Source organism: Arachis stenosperma, chromosome 2 (genome assembly GCF_014773155.1).
Source record: "Arachis stenosperma cultivar V10309 chromosome 2, arast.V10309.gnm1.PFL2, whole genome shotgun sequence".
Classification (NCBI taxonomy): Eukaryota; Viridiplantae; Streptophyta; class Magnoliopsida; order Fabales; family Fabaceae; genus Arachis; species Arachis stenosperma.
In genome coordinates this window covers 46,907,312-46,923,480 of record NC_080378.1, presented here as the reverse complement: position 1 = coordinate 46,923,480, position 16,169 = coordinate 46,907,312, and the positions used below count along the sequence as shown (strand labels likewise).

The window sequence follows — 16,169 nt, the reverse complement described above, 5'->3', positions numbered from 1 at the left end:
GTTGTTATCAGCACTTGTATGTGACTGATTCCCCATTGGCATTTGAATGCCAGTGGTGGGAGCTAGAGTGGCGTTAGACGCCACTTCCTTGTTTGTTACTGGCGTTTGAACGCCAGAACCATGCTCCCTTTGGGCGTTCAACGCCGGATTCATGCTTGTTTCTGGCGTTGAACACCAGGAATGAGCATGGTCTGGGCGTTCAGCGCCAGCTTTATTCCTCTCTGGGCTCTGACTGTCCTCAGAGGGATTTTGAGTATCCACTTGTTCATTCCTTGGTTTCCTGCTGCTTTGAAGTGAGGTATTTAATGTTTTCCCACTTCTTAATTGAACTGCTTGGCATTCTTCTGTTATTTGTTTTGACAGTTGCTTTTCTATCTGCTTTAATTGTACTTCCATGTTCCTGTTAGCCATTCTTGTTTCCTGTAATATTTCCTTGAATTTGGCTAGCTGCTGAGTTAGAAAGTCTAATTGCTGGTTGAATTCATTAGCCTGATCCACCGGACTGAGTCCAGCAGTTACTGTTTTAGCTTCTCCTTTCATGGAAGATTCACTGCTTAGGTACAGATGTTGATTTCTGGCAACTGTATCAATAAGCTCTTGAGCCTCTTCAATTGTTTTTCTCATATGTATAGATCCACCAGCTGAGTGGTCTAGAGAAATCTGAGCTTTTTCTGTAAGCCCATAGTAGAAGATGTCTAATTGCACCCATTCTGAAAACATTTCAGAGGGGCACTTTCTTAGCATCTCTCTGTATCTCTCCCAGGCATCATAAAGAGATTCATTATCTCCTTGTTTAAAGCCTTGGATGCTTAGCCTTAGCTGTGTCATCCGTTTTGGAGGGAAATAGTGATTCAGGAATTTTTTTGACAGCTGCTTCCATGTTTTTATGCTGTTCTTAGGCTGGTTATTTAACCACCTCTTAGCTTGATCTTTTACAGCAAATGGAAATAGTAATAATCTGTAGACATCCTGATCCACTTCCTTATCATGTACTGTGTCAGCAATTTGCAAAAATTATGCCAGAAACTCTGTAGGTTCTTCACGTGGAAGACCAGAATACTGACAGTTTTGCTGCACCATGATAATGAGCTGAGGATTCAACTCAAAGCTACTAACTCCAATGGAGGGTATACAGATACTACTCCCATATGAAGCAGTAGTGGGGTTAGCATATGACCCCAGAGTCCTCTTGGACTGTTCATTCCCACTTAGTTCCATGTTGGAATAAAAGAGATGGTATATATGTTGATATTATTTATTTTATAAAAATTAATTTTTATAAAATAAAATAAAAATGAAATAAATAAAAGAAATTGGAAATATTTTGAAATTGAAATTTGAATTTTTATATAAAATTTTCGAAAAAAAATAGTTCAAAATTAGTTAGAAAATAAAAATTTTTTGAATTTTGAATTTTATGATGAAAGAGAAAAAAACACACAAAAGACACAAGACTTAAAATTTTTAGATCTAATGCTCCTTATTTTCGAAAATTTTTGGAGGGAAAACACCAAGGAACACCAAATTTAAAAATTTTAAGATCAAGACAAAAGAAAAACTCAAGAACACCTTGAAGATTCACAAGAGCACCAAGAACAAAAGGAAGAACACCAAACTTAAGATTTTTAGAAAACTTTAATAAAATTTTCGAAAATTATAAAAAAGATTAACAAGAAAACACCAAACTTAAAGTTTGGCACAAGATTAAATCAAGAAAAATTATTTTTGAAAAAGGATTTTAAAAAGAAAGTGCCCAATTGTTAAGAACATAAACCCCCGCTATAACCAACTGAGCTAAAAATGTAATGTATTTTAAAGATGTGTTATTTTTATGGATAAAAGTATAATTTTTGAAAGTTAATGTTTTGAAAAAGCACAAGAAAAACAAGAAAAGACACAAAACAAGAAAAACTTGAGATCAAACAAGAAAAATAAACAAGAACAACTTGAAGATTAATGAAGAACAAAGAACACAAGTCGAAAATTTTAAAGAAAAATATAAAATATGCAATTGACACCAAACTTAGAACAAGACACTAAACTCACGAAAATTAGCAATTAATTAAGAAAAATAATAAATTTTGAAAATAAATTTTTGAAAAGAAACTATCCTATCAAGACTTAATGACTCTATAACAATAACAATAAAAATAAATTATTCCTAATCTAAGATATAAAATAAACCTTTAGTTGTTCAAACTCGAATAATCCCCGGCAACGGCGCCAAAAACTTGGTGCACGAATTTATAATCCGCTCAACTAACCAGCAAGTGCACTGGGTCGTCCAAGTAATACCTTACGTGAGTAAGGGTCGATCCCACGGAGACTATTGGTTTGAAGCAAGCTATGCTTATTTTATTATTCTTAGTCAGGATATTAATTAAAATTATAAGTTGGAATTATTAGATTTGAAAAAAAAAATAAAAGAGAATAACAGCGTTACTTGTTGTGCAGTAATGAGAAATATGTTGGAGTTTTGGAGATGCTTTGTCCTTCGAACTTCAACTCTTCCTTAAAATCCTTCAACACACGAAAAGTCCCTTCCATGGCAAGCTCTATGTAGGGTGTCACCGTTGTCAATGGCTACCTCCCATCCTCTCAGTGAAAACGTTCCTATGCTCTGTCACAGCACGGCTAATCATCTGTCGGTTCTCAATCAGGTTGGAATAGAATCCATTGATTCTTTTGCGTCTGTCACTAACGCCCAGCCTTCAGGAGTTTGAAGCTCGTCACAGTCATTCAATCCCAGAGTCCTACTCGAAATACCACAGACAAGGTTTAGACTTTCCGGATTCTCATGAATGCCGCCATCAATCCGGCTTATACCACGAAGATTCTGCGTAATGAATCTAAGAGATACTCATTCAGTCTGATGTAGAACGGAGGTGGTTGTCAGGCACACGTTCATGGTTTGGGGAAGGTGATGAGTGTCACGGATCATCACCTTCTCCATAATTAAGCGCGAATGAACATCTTAGATAAGAACAAGCGTGTTTGAATGGAAGATAAAGAAATTGTATTAATTCATCGAGACGCTGCAGAGCTCCTCACCCCCAACAATGGAGTTTAGAGACTCATGCCGTCAAAAGTATGTAATTCCAATCTGAAAATGTCATGAGGTACAGAATAATTCTCTAAAAGTTGTTTAAATAGTAAACTAGTAACCTAGGTTTACAGAATATGAGTAAACTAAGATAATTGGTGCAGAAATCCACTTCTGGGGCCCACTTGGTGTGTGCTGGGGCTGAGACTAAAGCTATCCACGAGTAGAGGCTTTTCTTGGAGTTGAACTCCAAGTTATGACGTGTTTTGGGCGTTCAACTCCGGATCATGACGTTTTTCTGGCGTTTAACTCCAGACAGCAGCATGTACTTGGCGTTCAACGCCAAGTTACGTCGTCTATCTTCGTGAAAAGTATGGACTATTATATATTGCTGGAAAGCCCTGGATGTCTACTTTCCAACGCCGTTGAGAGCGCGCCAATTGGACTCCTGTAGCTCCAGAAAATCCATTTCGAGTGCAGGGAGGTTAGGATCCAACAGCATCAGCAGTCCTTTTTCAGTCTAAGTCAGATTTCTGCTCAGCTTCCTCAATTTCAGCCAGAAAATACCTGAAATCACAGAAAAATACACACACTCATAGTAGAGTCCAAAAATATGATTTTTGCTTAAAAACAAATAAAATTCTATTAAAAACTAATTAAAACATACTAAAATCTACATGAAATTACCCCCAAAAAGCGTATAAAATATCCGCTCATCACTCTTCAAAGAAGAAGAAACCATGGCAGCCGAAAACAACAACAATGCCAACAATGCAAGGAAGGTGCTGGGTGACTTTACTGCACCTACTCCCGACTTCTATGGGAGAAGCATCTCTATCCCTGCCATTGGAGCAAACAACTTTGAGCTTAAGCCTCAATTAGTTTCTCTAATGCAACAGAATTGCAAGTTCCACGGACTTCCATTGGAAGATCCTCATCAGTTTTTAGCTGAATTCTTGCAAATCTGTGACACTGTCAAGACTAATGGGGTTGACCCTGAGGTATACAGACTTATGCTATTCCCTTTTGCTGTAAGAGACAGAGCTAGGATTTGGTCGGACTCACAACCTAAAGAAAGCCTGAACTCTTGGGAAAAACTAGTCAATGCCTTTTTGGCAAAGTTCTTTCCACCTCAAAAATTGAGTAAGCTTAGAGTGGAAGTCCAAACCTTCAGACAGAAGGAAGGTGAATCCCTCTATGAAGCTTGGGAAAGATACAAACAATTGATCAGAAAGTGTCCTTCTGACATGCTTTCTGAATGGAGTATTATAGGTATCTTCTATGATGGTCTGTCTGAACTGTCCAAGATGTCATTGGATAGCTCTGCTGGAGGATCTCTTCATCTGAAGAACACGCCTGCAGAAGCTCAAGAACTCATTGAAATGGTTGCAAATAACCAATTCATGTACACTTCTGAAAGGAATCCTGTGAACAATGGGACGAATCAGAAGAAAGGAGTTCTTGAGATTGATACTCTGAATGCCATACTGGCTCAGAACAAAATATTGACTCAGCAAGTCAATGTGATTTCTCAAAGTCTGTCTGGAATGCAAGCTGCACCAGGCAGTACTAAGGATGCTTCATCTGAAGAAGAAGCTTATGATCCTGAGAACCCTTCATTGGAAGAGGTGAATTACATGGGAGAACCTTATGGAAACACCTATAATCCTTCATGGAGAAATCATCCAAATCTCTCATGGAAGGATCAACAGAGACCTCAACAAGGTTTCAACAACAATAATGATGGAAGAAACAGGTTTAGCAATGGCAAGCCTTTTCCATCATCTTCTCAGCAACAGACAGAGAATTCTAAGCAGAGCCACTCTGACTTAGCAACCATGGTCTCTGATCTAATCAAAACCACTCAAAGTTTCATGACTGAAACAAGGTCTTCCATTAGGAATTTGGAGGCACAAGTGGGACAGCTGAGTAAGAAAGTTACTGAACTCCTTCCTAATACTCTTCCAAGCAATACAGAAGAGAATCCAAAAGGAGAATGCAAGGCCATTAATATGACCCACACGGCCGAACTTGGAGAGAAGGAAGAGGCAGTGATCGCCACTGAGAAAGACCTCAATGGACGTCCACTGGCCTCCAATGAGTTCCTTAATGAGGAACTATGGGAATCTGAGGCACATAATGAGACCATAGAGATTCCATTACTTCTGCCATTCATGAGCTCTGATGAGTATTCTTCCTCTGAAGAGGATGAAGATGTCACTAAAGAGCAAGTTGCTAAATACCTTGGAGCAATCATGAAGCTAAATGACAAGTTATTTGGTAATGAGACTTGGGAGGATGAACCCCCTTTGCTCACCAAAGAACTGGATGACTTGACTAGGCAGAGATTACCTCAAAAGAGACAGGACCCTGGAAGGTTCTCAATACCTTGTACCATAGGCACCATGACCTTTAAGAAAGCTCTGTGTGACTTGGGGTCAAGTATAAACCTCATGCCTTTCTCTGTAGTGGAGAAGCTAGGGATCTTTGAGGTGCAAGCTGCAAGAATCTCACTAGAGATGGCAGACAATTCAAGAAAACAAGCTTATGGACTTGTAGAGGATGTTCTAGTAAATATTGAAGATCATTACATCCCTGCTGATTTCATAGTCCTAGAGACTGGCAAGTGCATGGATGAATCCATCATCCTTGGCAGACCCTTCCTAGCCACAGCAAAGGCTGTGATTGATGTTGACAGAGGAGAATTGATCATTCAAGTGAATGAAGAATCCTTTGTGTTTAAGGCTCAAGGATATCCCTCTGTTACCATGGAGAGGAAGCATGAAGAGCTTCTCTCAAAACAGAGCCAAACAGAGCCCCCACAGTCAAACTCTAAGTTTGGTGTTGGAAGGCCACAACCAACTTCTAAGTTTGGTGTTGAACCCCCACATTCAAACTCTAAGTTTGTTGTTGGAAGGTTCCAACATTGCTCTGAGTATCTGTAAGGTTCCATGAGAGCCCACTGTCAAGCTACTGACATTAAAGAAGCGCTTGTTGGGAGGCAACCCAATGTTATATTTATCTATTTTTCCTTTGTTATTTTATGTTTTTTGTAGGTTGATGATCATAGAAAGTCACCAAATCAATTGAAAAAGCAAAAACAGAATAAAAAACAGAAAGAAAAATAGCACACCCTGGAGGAAAACCTTGCCGGCGTTTAAACGCTAGTAAGGGCAGCAAATGGGCATTTAACGCCCAGTCTGGCACCATTCTGGGTGTTTAACGCCAGAAAAGGGCACCAGACTGGCGTTAAACGCCAAGAAAGGGCAAGAAGCTGGCGTTAAAAGCCAGAAATGGGCACCAGCCCGGCGTTTAACGCCAGAATTGGCATAAAGAGCATTTTTGCTCGCCACTTGGTGCAGGGATGAATTTTTCTTGACACCTCAAGATCTGTGGACCCCACAGGATCCCCACCTACCCCACCACTCTCTCTCTTCTTCACCCATTTACCAATCAACTCAACACCTCTTCCCCAAAAACCCCTCACCTATCAAATCCCACTATTCTCTTCACCACTCACATCCATCCTTCATAAAACCCCACCTACCTCACCATTCAAATTCAAACCACTTTCCCTCCTAAACCCACCCATAATGGCCGAACCATACACCCCCTCTCCATTCCTATATAAACCCATCTTCACTCCTTCATTTTCACACAACCTAAACACTACTTCTCCCCCTTGGCCGAACCACAAAGCCTCCTCCATCTCCTCCATTTCTTCTTCTTCTACTATCTTCTTTCTTCTTTTGCTCGAGGACGAGCAAACCTTCTAAGTTTGGTGTGGTAAAAGCATTGCTTTTTGTTTTTCCATAACCATTTATGGCACCTAAGGCCGGAGAAACCTCTAGAAAGTGGAAAGGGAAGGCAAAAGCTTCCACCTCCGAGTCATGGGAGATGGAGAGATTCATCTCAAGGGTGCATCAAGACCACTTCTATGAAGTTGTGGCCATGAAGAAGGTGATCCCCGAGGTCCCTTTCAAACTCAAAAAGAGTGAATATCCGGAGATCCGACATGAGATCCGAAGAAGAGGTTGGAAAGTTCTTACCAACCCCATTCAACAAGTCGGAATCTTAATGGTTCAAGGGCTCTATGACAATGCATGGATCACCAAGAACCACGATCAAAGTGTGAACCCGGACCCAAAGAATTGGCTTACAATGGTTCGGGGGAAATGCTTAGATTTTAGTCCGGAAAATGTAAGGTTGGCATTCAACTTGCCCATGATGCAAGGAGATGAACACCCTTACACTAGAAGGGTCAACTTTGATCAAAGGTTGGACCAAGTCCTCATAGACATTGTGAAGAGGGCGCCCAATGGAAGAGAGATTCAAGAGGGAAGCCGATTCAACTGAGAAGGCATGACCTCAAGCCTGTGGCTAGGGGATGGTTGGAGTTTATCCAACGCTCAATCATTCCCACTATCAACCGGTCTAAAGTTACTATAGACCGGGCCATCATGATTCATAGCATCATGATTGGAGAGGAAGTAAAAGTTCATGAGGTTATAGCCCAAGAACTTTATAAGGTGGTGGACAAGTCCTTTACCTTGGCAAGGTTAGCCTTTCCTCATCTCATTTGCCACCTCTGTTATTCAGTTGGAATTGACATAGAGGAAGACATCCTCATTGATGAGGACAAGCCCATCACTAAGAAAAGGATGGAGCAAACAAGAGATCCCACTCATCATGAAATCCCTGAGATACCTCAAGGGATGCACTTGCCTCCACAAAACTATTGGGAGCAAATCAACACCTCCCTAGGAGAATTAAGTTCCAACATGGGACAACTAAGGGTGGAGCACCAAGAACATTCCATCCTCCTCCATGAAATTAGAGAAGATCAAAGAATCATGAGAGAGGAGCAACAAAGGCAAGGAAGAGACATTGAGGAGATCAAGCACTCCATAAGATCTTCAAGAGGAAGAACAAGCCGCCATCACTAAGGTGGACCCGTTCTTTAATTTCCTTGTTCTTTATTTTCCTGTTTTTCGAAAAATCATGCTTATGTTTATCTATATTTGTGTCTTATTACATGATCATTAGTGTCTTAGTGTCTATGCCTTAAAGTTATGAATGTCCTATGAATCCATCACCTTTCTTAAATGAAAAATGTTCTTAATTGAAAAAGAGAAGAATTGCATGAATTTTGAATTTTATAACAGATTAATTATTTTGATGTGGTGGCAATACTTTGACTTCTGAATGAATGCTTAAACAGTGCATATGTCTTTTGAATTTGTTGTTCATGAATGTTGGCTCTTGAAAGAATGATGAAAAAGGAGACATGTTACTGAGAATCTGAAAAATCATAAAAATGATTCTTGAAGCAAAAAAAGCAGTGAATACAAAAAAAAGAAAGAAAAGAGAAAAACGAAAAAAAAAGAAAGGGAAAGAAAAAGAAAAAGAAAAAAAATAAAGTCGTCATCCAAGGCAAAATGAGTGTGCTTAAGAACCCTGGACACCTCTAATTGGGGACTCTAGCAAAGCTGAGTCATAATCTGAAAAGGTTCACCCAGTTATGTGTCTGTGGCATGTATGTATCCGGTGGTAATACTGGAAGACAAAGTGCTTTGGGCCACGGTCAAGACTCATAAAGTAGCTGTGTTCAATAATCATCATACTTAACTAGGAGAATCAATAACACTATCTGGATTCTGAGTTCCTATAGAAGCCAATCATTCTGAATTTCAAAGGATAGAGTGAGATGCCAAAACTGTTCAGAGGCAAAAAGCTAAAAGCCCCGCTCATCTAATTAATACTGATCTTCATAGTTGTTTTTGGAATTCATTGCATATTCTCTTCTTTTTATCTTATTTGATTTTCAGTTGCTTGGGGACAAGCAACAATTTAAGTTTGGTGTTGTGATGAGCGGATAATTTATACGCTTTTTGGCATTGTTTTTAGTATGTTTTTAGTTTGTTTTAGTTAGTTTTTATTATATTTTTATTAGTTCTTAGTTAAAATTCATTTTTCTAGACTTTACTATGAGTTTGTGTGTTTTTCTGTGATTTCAGGTATTTTCTGGCTGAAATTGAGGGATCTGAGCAAAAATCTGATTCAAAGGCTGAAAAGGAGTGCAGATACTGTTGGATTCTGACCTCCCTGCACTCGAAGTGGATTTTCTGGACCTACGGAAGCCCAATTGGCGCGCTCTCAACTGCGTTGGAAAGTAGACATCCTGGGCTTTCCAGCAATGTATAATACTCCATACTTTGCCCGAGATTTGATGGCCCAAACTGGCGTTCCAAATCAACTCAAAACTGCCCGACGTTAAACGCCGGAGCTGGCACAAGAATGGGAGTTAAACGCCCAAACTGGCACAAAAGCTGGCGTTTAACTCCAAGAGAAGTCTCTACACGAAAATGCTTCAATGCTCAGCCCAAGCACACACCAAGTGGGCCCGGAAGTGGATTTTTATGTCATTTACTCATTTCTGTAAACCCTAGGCTACTAGTTCTCTACAAATAGGACCTTTTTGCTATTGTATTTTCATCTTTGGATCATTTTAGATCTTTTGATCATCTTTGGACGTCCAGTTCTTAGATCATTTGGGGGCTGGCCTCACGGCCATGCCTAGGCCTTGTTCTTATGTATTTTCAACGGTGGAGTTTCTACACACCATAGATTAAGGTGTGGAGCTATGCTGTACCTCGAGTATCAATGCAATTACTATTGTTCTTCTATTCAATTCGGCTTATTCTTGTTCTAAGATATCACTTGTTCCTCAACTTGATGAATGTGATGATCTGTGACACTCATCATCATTCTCACCTATGAACGTGTGCCTGACAACCACCTCCGTTCTACCTTAGATTGAGTGGATATCTCTTGGATTCCTTAATCAGAATCTTCGTGGTATAAGCTAGAATTGATGGCGGCATTCAAGAGAATCCGGAAGGTCTAAACCTTGTCTGTGGTATTCTAAGTAGGATTTAATGATTGAATGACTGTGACGAGCTTCAAACTCCTGAAGGCTGGGCGTTAGTGACAGACGCAAAAGAATCACTGGATTCTATTCCAACTTGATTGAGAACCGACAGATGATTAGCCGTGCTGTGACAGAGCGCGTTAAACATTTTCACTGAGAGGACGGGACTGTAGCCACTGACAACAGTGATGCCCAACATAGAGCTTGCCATGGAAAGGAGTAAGAAGGATTGGATGAAGACAGTAGGAAAGCAGAGAGACGGAAGGGACAAAGCATCTCCATTCGCTTATCTGAAATTCTCACCATTGAATTACATAAGTATCTTTATCCTTATTTTATACTTTATTCATAAATCACCCATAACCAATTGAATCTGCCTGACTGAGATTTACAAGATGACCATAGCTTGCTTCATACCAACAATCTTCGTGGGATCGACCCTTACTCGCGTAAGGTTTATTACTTGGACGACCCGGTGCACTTGCTGGTTAGTTGTGCGAAGTTGTGATAAAAAGTTGAGATTGCAATTGAGCGTACCATGTTGATGGCGCCATTGATGATCACAATTCCACGCATCAGAGTCCAACCAATCAGACATACCCTCAGGGACCTTAGAGGACGTCTCTACAATATTTTTGTGAGAAGACATTGCCAACTAGTCCTACAAACAAGAAAAGGAGAGTGGATTACTAAAAACATCTCGGACGAAATCAAAACAACTCAGGCAGCACAGTCTAGCACAGTCCAAACACAGCACGGCAAAAAGAAACCCCAGGACCCACACCAAGAAGGTCTAGCGGCATCCTTTGGAGGCAATCAGCGAATAAAGATTCAGGAAAATCTACAAGGCTAAACAACAAAAACTCGCAGTAAGAACAAAGAGAAACCCTTTCTCAGAAAGTGACATCCCAAAAAATGACCGCGGAGAAAATCAAACGAACCACCAAAAGAAAAAGTTCTTTTACGGGGCAATCTCCATCAAAGAAAAGCAATCAATAGGACAAAAGCCACCAAAAGGAGCAACCTTTCTCAAAAATAATAGTTTAGAAATTAGCAGTACCATACGAAACCCTAAAAGAGCCAAACCAGGAAAACACGCCCAAAAGCATACGTGAGGTCAAAAGGAAAACCAGATAACATGCATCATAGTGATAAACCGAGTGTGATAATATACAAAGATTCAAGCTTTCCAACAAGCACTCAGTCAAAATCAGATACAGAGTAGCAACAATAGACGACGAAAAGAAAAAGCAAAACTAACCTGGAAAAGGAGAAGAATGCGGAAGGAGGTTGAAGACGAAGAAACCAGAAATTTCCGTCGAAAGCAAAAGAAAGCCCTCACGATCACCAAACAAATGTTGCAAGGAGAAATGCAAAAAACATAAGTTTACAAATGAAAATCGAAGGAGAGAAGAAAAGAGAAGTTACAGCAAAAGGCAATAGAAGAAGAAAAAAACGTTTTCTTGAGAGTGAAATTCAAAATAAAAGCCAAAAGAAACGGAGCATCAAACCAATTAATGAGGGCATTAAAAACCCTCGCGCATTCCCAAGGCCAGGACACTAATGCAAAAGCGCGTGCTTTCAGAGGAAATGGAATAAGAACATTCCGCATTCAAAAAGGAACTCTACAAAAATAAAATCGAAGAAATGCTCGAGTTTGGTTTCACCCGAGAAGGATCGAAGTCCTAAAAATAAAGACTCGACCTCAAAAGGAAGACCGAGCTCGAGCAGGGGCACTGTTCATACCCTAGGTCGAGCTGTCCGACCTAGGATGTTCTACAGACAAAGCGACCGACCTCTTCTCAAAGAGCTCGGCCAAACTACCAGGAAAGCCCAATAAAGGGCCCAAATGGAGGAACACGACCCGAATCTAAGGGCAGCCCAAGCCTATAGAGATAAAGGCGGTTTTCTTAAAGATAAGATGACTTCACTCAAAGATAAAGATAAGATAAGATAACTAACTTATCTTATCTAAAGAAGGCCTCTCTACACTATTATAAATGCACTGGAGCACCCAGATATAACTCATACTCTGATACTACTAAAAACTTGTTTAATACCCTTGCTAGCTTAAGCATCGGAGTCCCTTGCAGGTACCACCACCCTTCGGCGATCAAGGGTCAGCAGCATTGGCAGTCCAATAAGTTGGACGCGGCAGCTCCGGCCACCACCTACACACCAGACACATCATCTCCGACCAGCACAGAAGATCTCGACCGAGATCGACCTACAGTTTCAGGTAACCCTCGGAACACTTTTTATAACTGACAACTAAGAATAATTGAGCTGCATTTTGTCTGCATAAAATCCCATGAACCAAATTTTATTACCTGCTAAATAAGGACATATATGCTTCTCTGTTTTATTTCATTTCTTCTCATGTTTAGTGTTTGCTTGGGGACAAGCAAGATTTAAGTTTGGTGTTGTGATGACAAGTCATCTTATGCTAGTTTCACAAGCATTTTTCATTTGTTTCATTAGGTTTTATGCACTTTCTTGCACAATAAGAAAGTGATTGGAGTGAAATTTCATGATAATTTTGAATCAATCAAACATCATTTATTTTGCACAAAATCATAAGGTTTATGCTAGAATTAATTGATCTCATGAATGATGCAAAGACCTTGTGATTTTGGTGGAACTTTGATTGCTTGTTTGGTTATTTTTAGTTGAAGAAATGAAGAGAAGGGGGGAGCAACCAGGGAAGCGCTGCATTCAAAAAGAGAACGCCACACTCAGGAGCACAAATAGCTGGTGCTCGTTTCCAAAGTGAGCGCCACGCTCACTATGTCAATGTTTTCGGGCTTGGTCACGTTTGGAGGCAAAGCTTTGTTGTTCGTACGTCTTAAGGAGTGATCACTAAGTTAACTTGGCGCTCACTAAGAGAGCGCTAGCGAAGAAATAAACGCACCAAAAGACCAGCATTCAATAATGCAACGTAGCGCTCATTAAGAGAGAGGTAGTTGAGGAAAATTGCGCACAAGAGGAGCACACATAGTGAGTGAGCATTGCACTCATTGTGTGAACTGAATGCTCCCCTAGAGGCAACACCCAAACACCATCCTGACCCACTTCATACAAGGCCAAATCAACAAAAGCTCACTCCATGTTTTGATGACTGAAATAGAAAGTGTATAAATAGGAGAAAATTTGATTTGAGAGGGCGACCTTTTTTTTTGGCTTTTCGCTTTTTTTAATTTTTCCTTTCGATGGTTTGAGAATTGGGATCAGATCTAAGTTTTCTTTCTGTTTGTTTTCTCTTCTGCAACTTTTATTTTCTATTTTGGATTTTGAACTTAGATTGAGGAATCGGACTGAAATTCTTCATCTGAGAATCATCTGTTGCTTTTTCTTTTTATAGTACTAAGATTTAGGGATCTGATCTTAGTTGTCTCTTTGATTTTCTTTCTTTTGAAATTTTTCATTTCTGTTTTGGTTCTTCTGCAATTTCTCTTCATCTCATCCTTCTTTAATTTACTGCACTTTACATTCTCCAGCTCAGCTTTAAATCCCAGTACCCAAATCCCTTTATTCCTTATACAATTTAAGTTTCTTGTCAATTTAGATTAAGCAATTTAAATACCTTGCACTTTAAGTTTTAGTTATTTACCTTTCTTGGAATTTAAGTTTCAGCTCTTTTACTTTCTTGCACTTTAAGTTTCTGCAATTTACTTCTTTTTCATTTTAAGATTTTGTCAATTTACCTCCTCCCTTTTATTTTCTTGCAATTTTACTTCTCTTAAACAAGTTTCACTCAACTTATCAAATATTCGCTTAACTAAATTCATCACCATACTAAAGTTGCTCAATCTATCAATCCCTATGGGATCGACCTCACTCTTGTGAGTTATTACTACTTGATGCAACCCGGTACACTTGCCGGTACTCTTATGAGTTATTACTACTTGATGGAGACTTCATTCTTCCTTTCTAGAAAGTAACACCAGCGTTCCATGCCCAGTAGTTGGCATGCCACACGCTTGATAATGCATGAATGAGTCCCTCTCGTCCAGTAACTGGCGTGCCACGCCCAGCATTCAAGTGGGACTCCTATGGTTATCCTGCCTTGGCGTGCCACGCCTACAGTCCTAAGTGGCACGCCCAGTCTTCTTTTTCCTTGTGAGCTTGTGCTGGCGTGCCACACCTTTGAGCTCAAATGGCACGCCCAGTGCTGGAGTTGCATCCTTCTTCTCTGGATCCATGAACTGGCATGCCACGCCTTTGAGCTCAGGTAGCACGCTCAATTTATGTGAAAGGTTGGCATGCCACGCCATCAAGCTCCAGTGGCATGCCAATTGTTTTTTAACCTTCCATCATTCTCTTGATAGTTGAGTTGGCGTGCCACACATAGAGCTCAAGTGGCACGCCCCAGACACGAACAAGGTTGGTGTGCCATGCCTTCGAGCCCAAGTGGCACAGCCAGTGTAATCTCATAGGGTTGGCGTGCCACGCCCAGCCTAGCGTGCCACGCCCCTTTGTGTGTCTTCAATTAGTGCTCTCTAGAATGTATAGTTGGCGTGCCACGCCTGGCCCTGGCGTGCCACGCCCAAAGTAAAGCTCAAAGTCCCTTCTCTGGATTTCCATTGAAAGCTCCTTGGACTTCTTCCCTTGATTTAATAACTGGCGTGCCACGCCATAAACTCTTCCTCTTCGCTCTCTGGACTCGTCAATTGGCGTGCTATGCCCTTTGGCTGGCGTGCCACGCCCTTTGGTTGGCGTTCCACGCCTAAGCATTTTGTTGGCATTTGCACCAAATGGCACGCCTAGCTTCTCTCTCTTTTTGTTGCACCATAATATTCATTATTTAACTCATGAAATTGCATTGATTGACTGAGATTCTACTCTTTTTATGGCCCTTTTTGATAAGAGAAAGAGGTAGATGACGTAAGTCATCACAACACCAAACTTAAGCTTTGCTTGTCCCCAAGCAAATCAATATGAGTTATCAATTGAGACTTGACTTTAAAGAGAATATATTCATGACTAAAGATATGGGCTAAGTATCAATTCATGCATGAACTTTATTATCTTGATATCACAATCAACTCCTAGACCACTGAGGACTCTTTTACGTACTTTTGCTTTTGGATCTCTGATGAGCGGATAATTTATACGCTTTTCGGCATTGTTTTTAGGTAGTTTTTAGTAAGTTCAAGCTACTTTTAGGGATGTTTTCCTTAGTTTTTATGTTAAATTCACATTTCTGGACTTTACTATGAGTTTGTATGTTTTTCTGTGATTTCAGGTAAATTCTGACTGAAATTGAGGGATTTGAGCAAAACTCTGAAAAAGGCTGACAAAAGGACTGCTGATGCTGTTGGATTCTGACCTCCCTGCACTCGAAATAGATTTTCTGGAGCTACAGAACTCCATTTGGCGCGCTCTCAACGGCGTTGGAAAGTAGACATCCAGGGCTTTCCAGCAATATATAATAGTCCATACTTTATTCGGAAATTGACGACGTAACTTGGCGTTGAACGCCAAGTTCATGCTGCTGTCTGGAGTTAAACGCCAGAAAAACGTCATGATCCGGAGTTGAACGCCCAAAACACGTCATAACTCGGAGTTCAACTCCAAGAGAAGCCTCAGCTCGTGGATTGATCAAGCTCAGCCCAAACATACACCAAGTGGGCCCCGGAAGTGGATTTATGCATCAATTACTTACTCATGTAAATCCTAGGAGCTAGTTTATTATAAATAGAACATTTAACTAATGTATTTGATGTCTTTGATCATTCGGTCTTGTGACCACATGGGGGCTGGCCATTCGGCCATGCCTGAACCTTTTACTTATGTATTTTCAACGGTGGAGTTTCTGCACACCATAGATTAAGGGTGTGGAGCTCTGCTGTACCTCAAGTATTAATGCAATTCTATTTTCTTTTATTCAATTCTCTCTTGTTCTTATTCCAAGATATTCATTTGCACCCAAGAACATGATGAATGTGATGATTATATGACCCTCATTATCATTCTCACTTATGAACGCACGTGATTGACAACCACTTCCGTTCTACATGCAACAGAGCTTGAATGTGTATCTCTTAGATTCCCCAACAGAATCTTCGTGGTATAAGCTAGATAGATGGCGGCATTTATGAGGATCCGGAAAGTCTCACCTTGTCTGTGGTATTCCGAGTAGGATCCTGGGAATCTGGAAGGTCTAACCTTGTCTGTGGTATTCCGAGTAGGATT

The 16,169-nt window shown here is 40.3% G+C and overlaps 1 non-coding gene across 1 annotated transcript; it reads right to left on the bottom strand.

Moving 5' to 3' along the window:
• Positions 1-4,188: 4,188 nt before the first annotated feature.
• Positions 4,189-4,296, bottom strand: LOC130964077 (small nucleolar RNA R71). The gene has a single exon (XR_009080187.1). It is a non-coding gene; the product is annotated as a small nucleolar RNA R71 (small nucleolar RNA).
• Between the last annotated feature and the right edge of the window lie 11,873 nt (positions 4,297-16,169).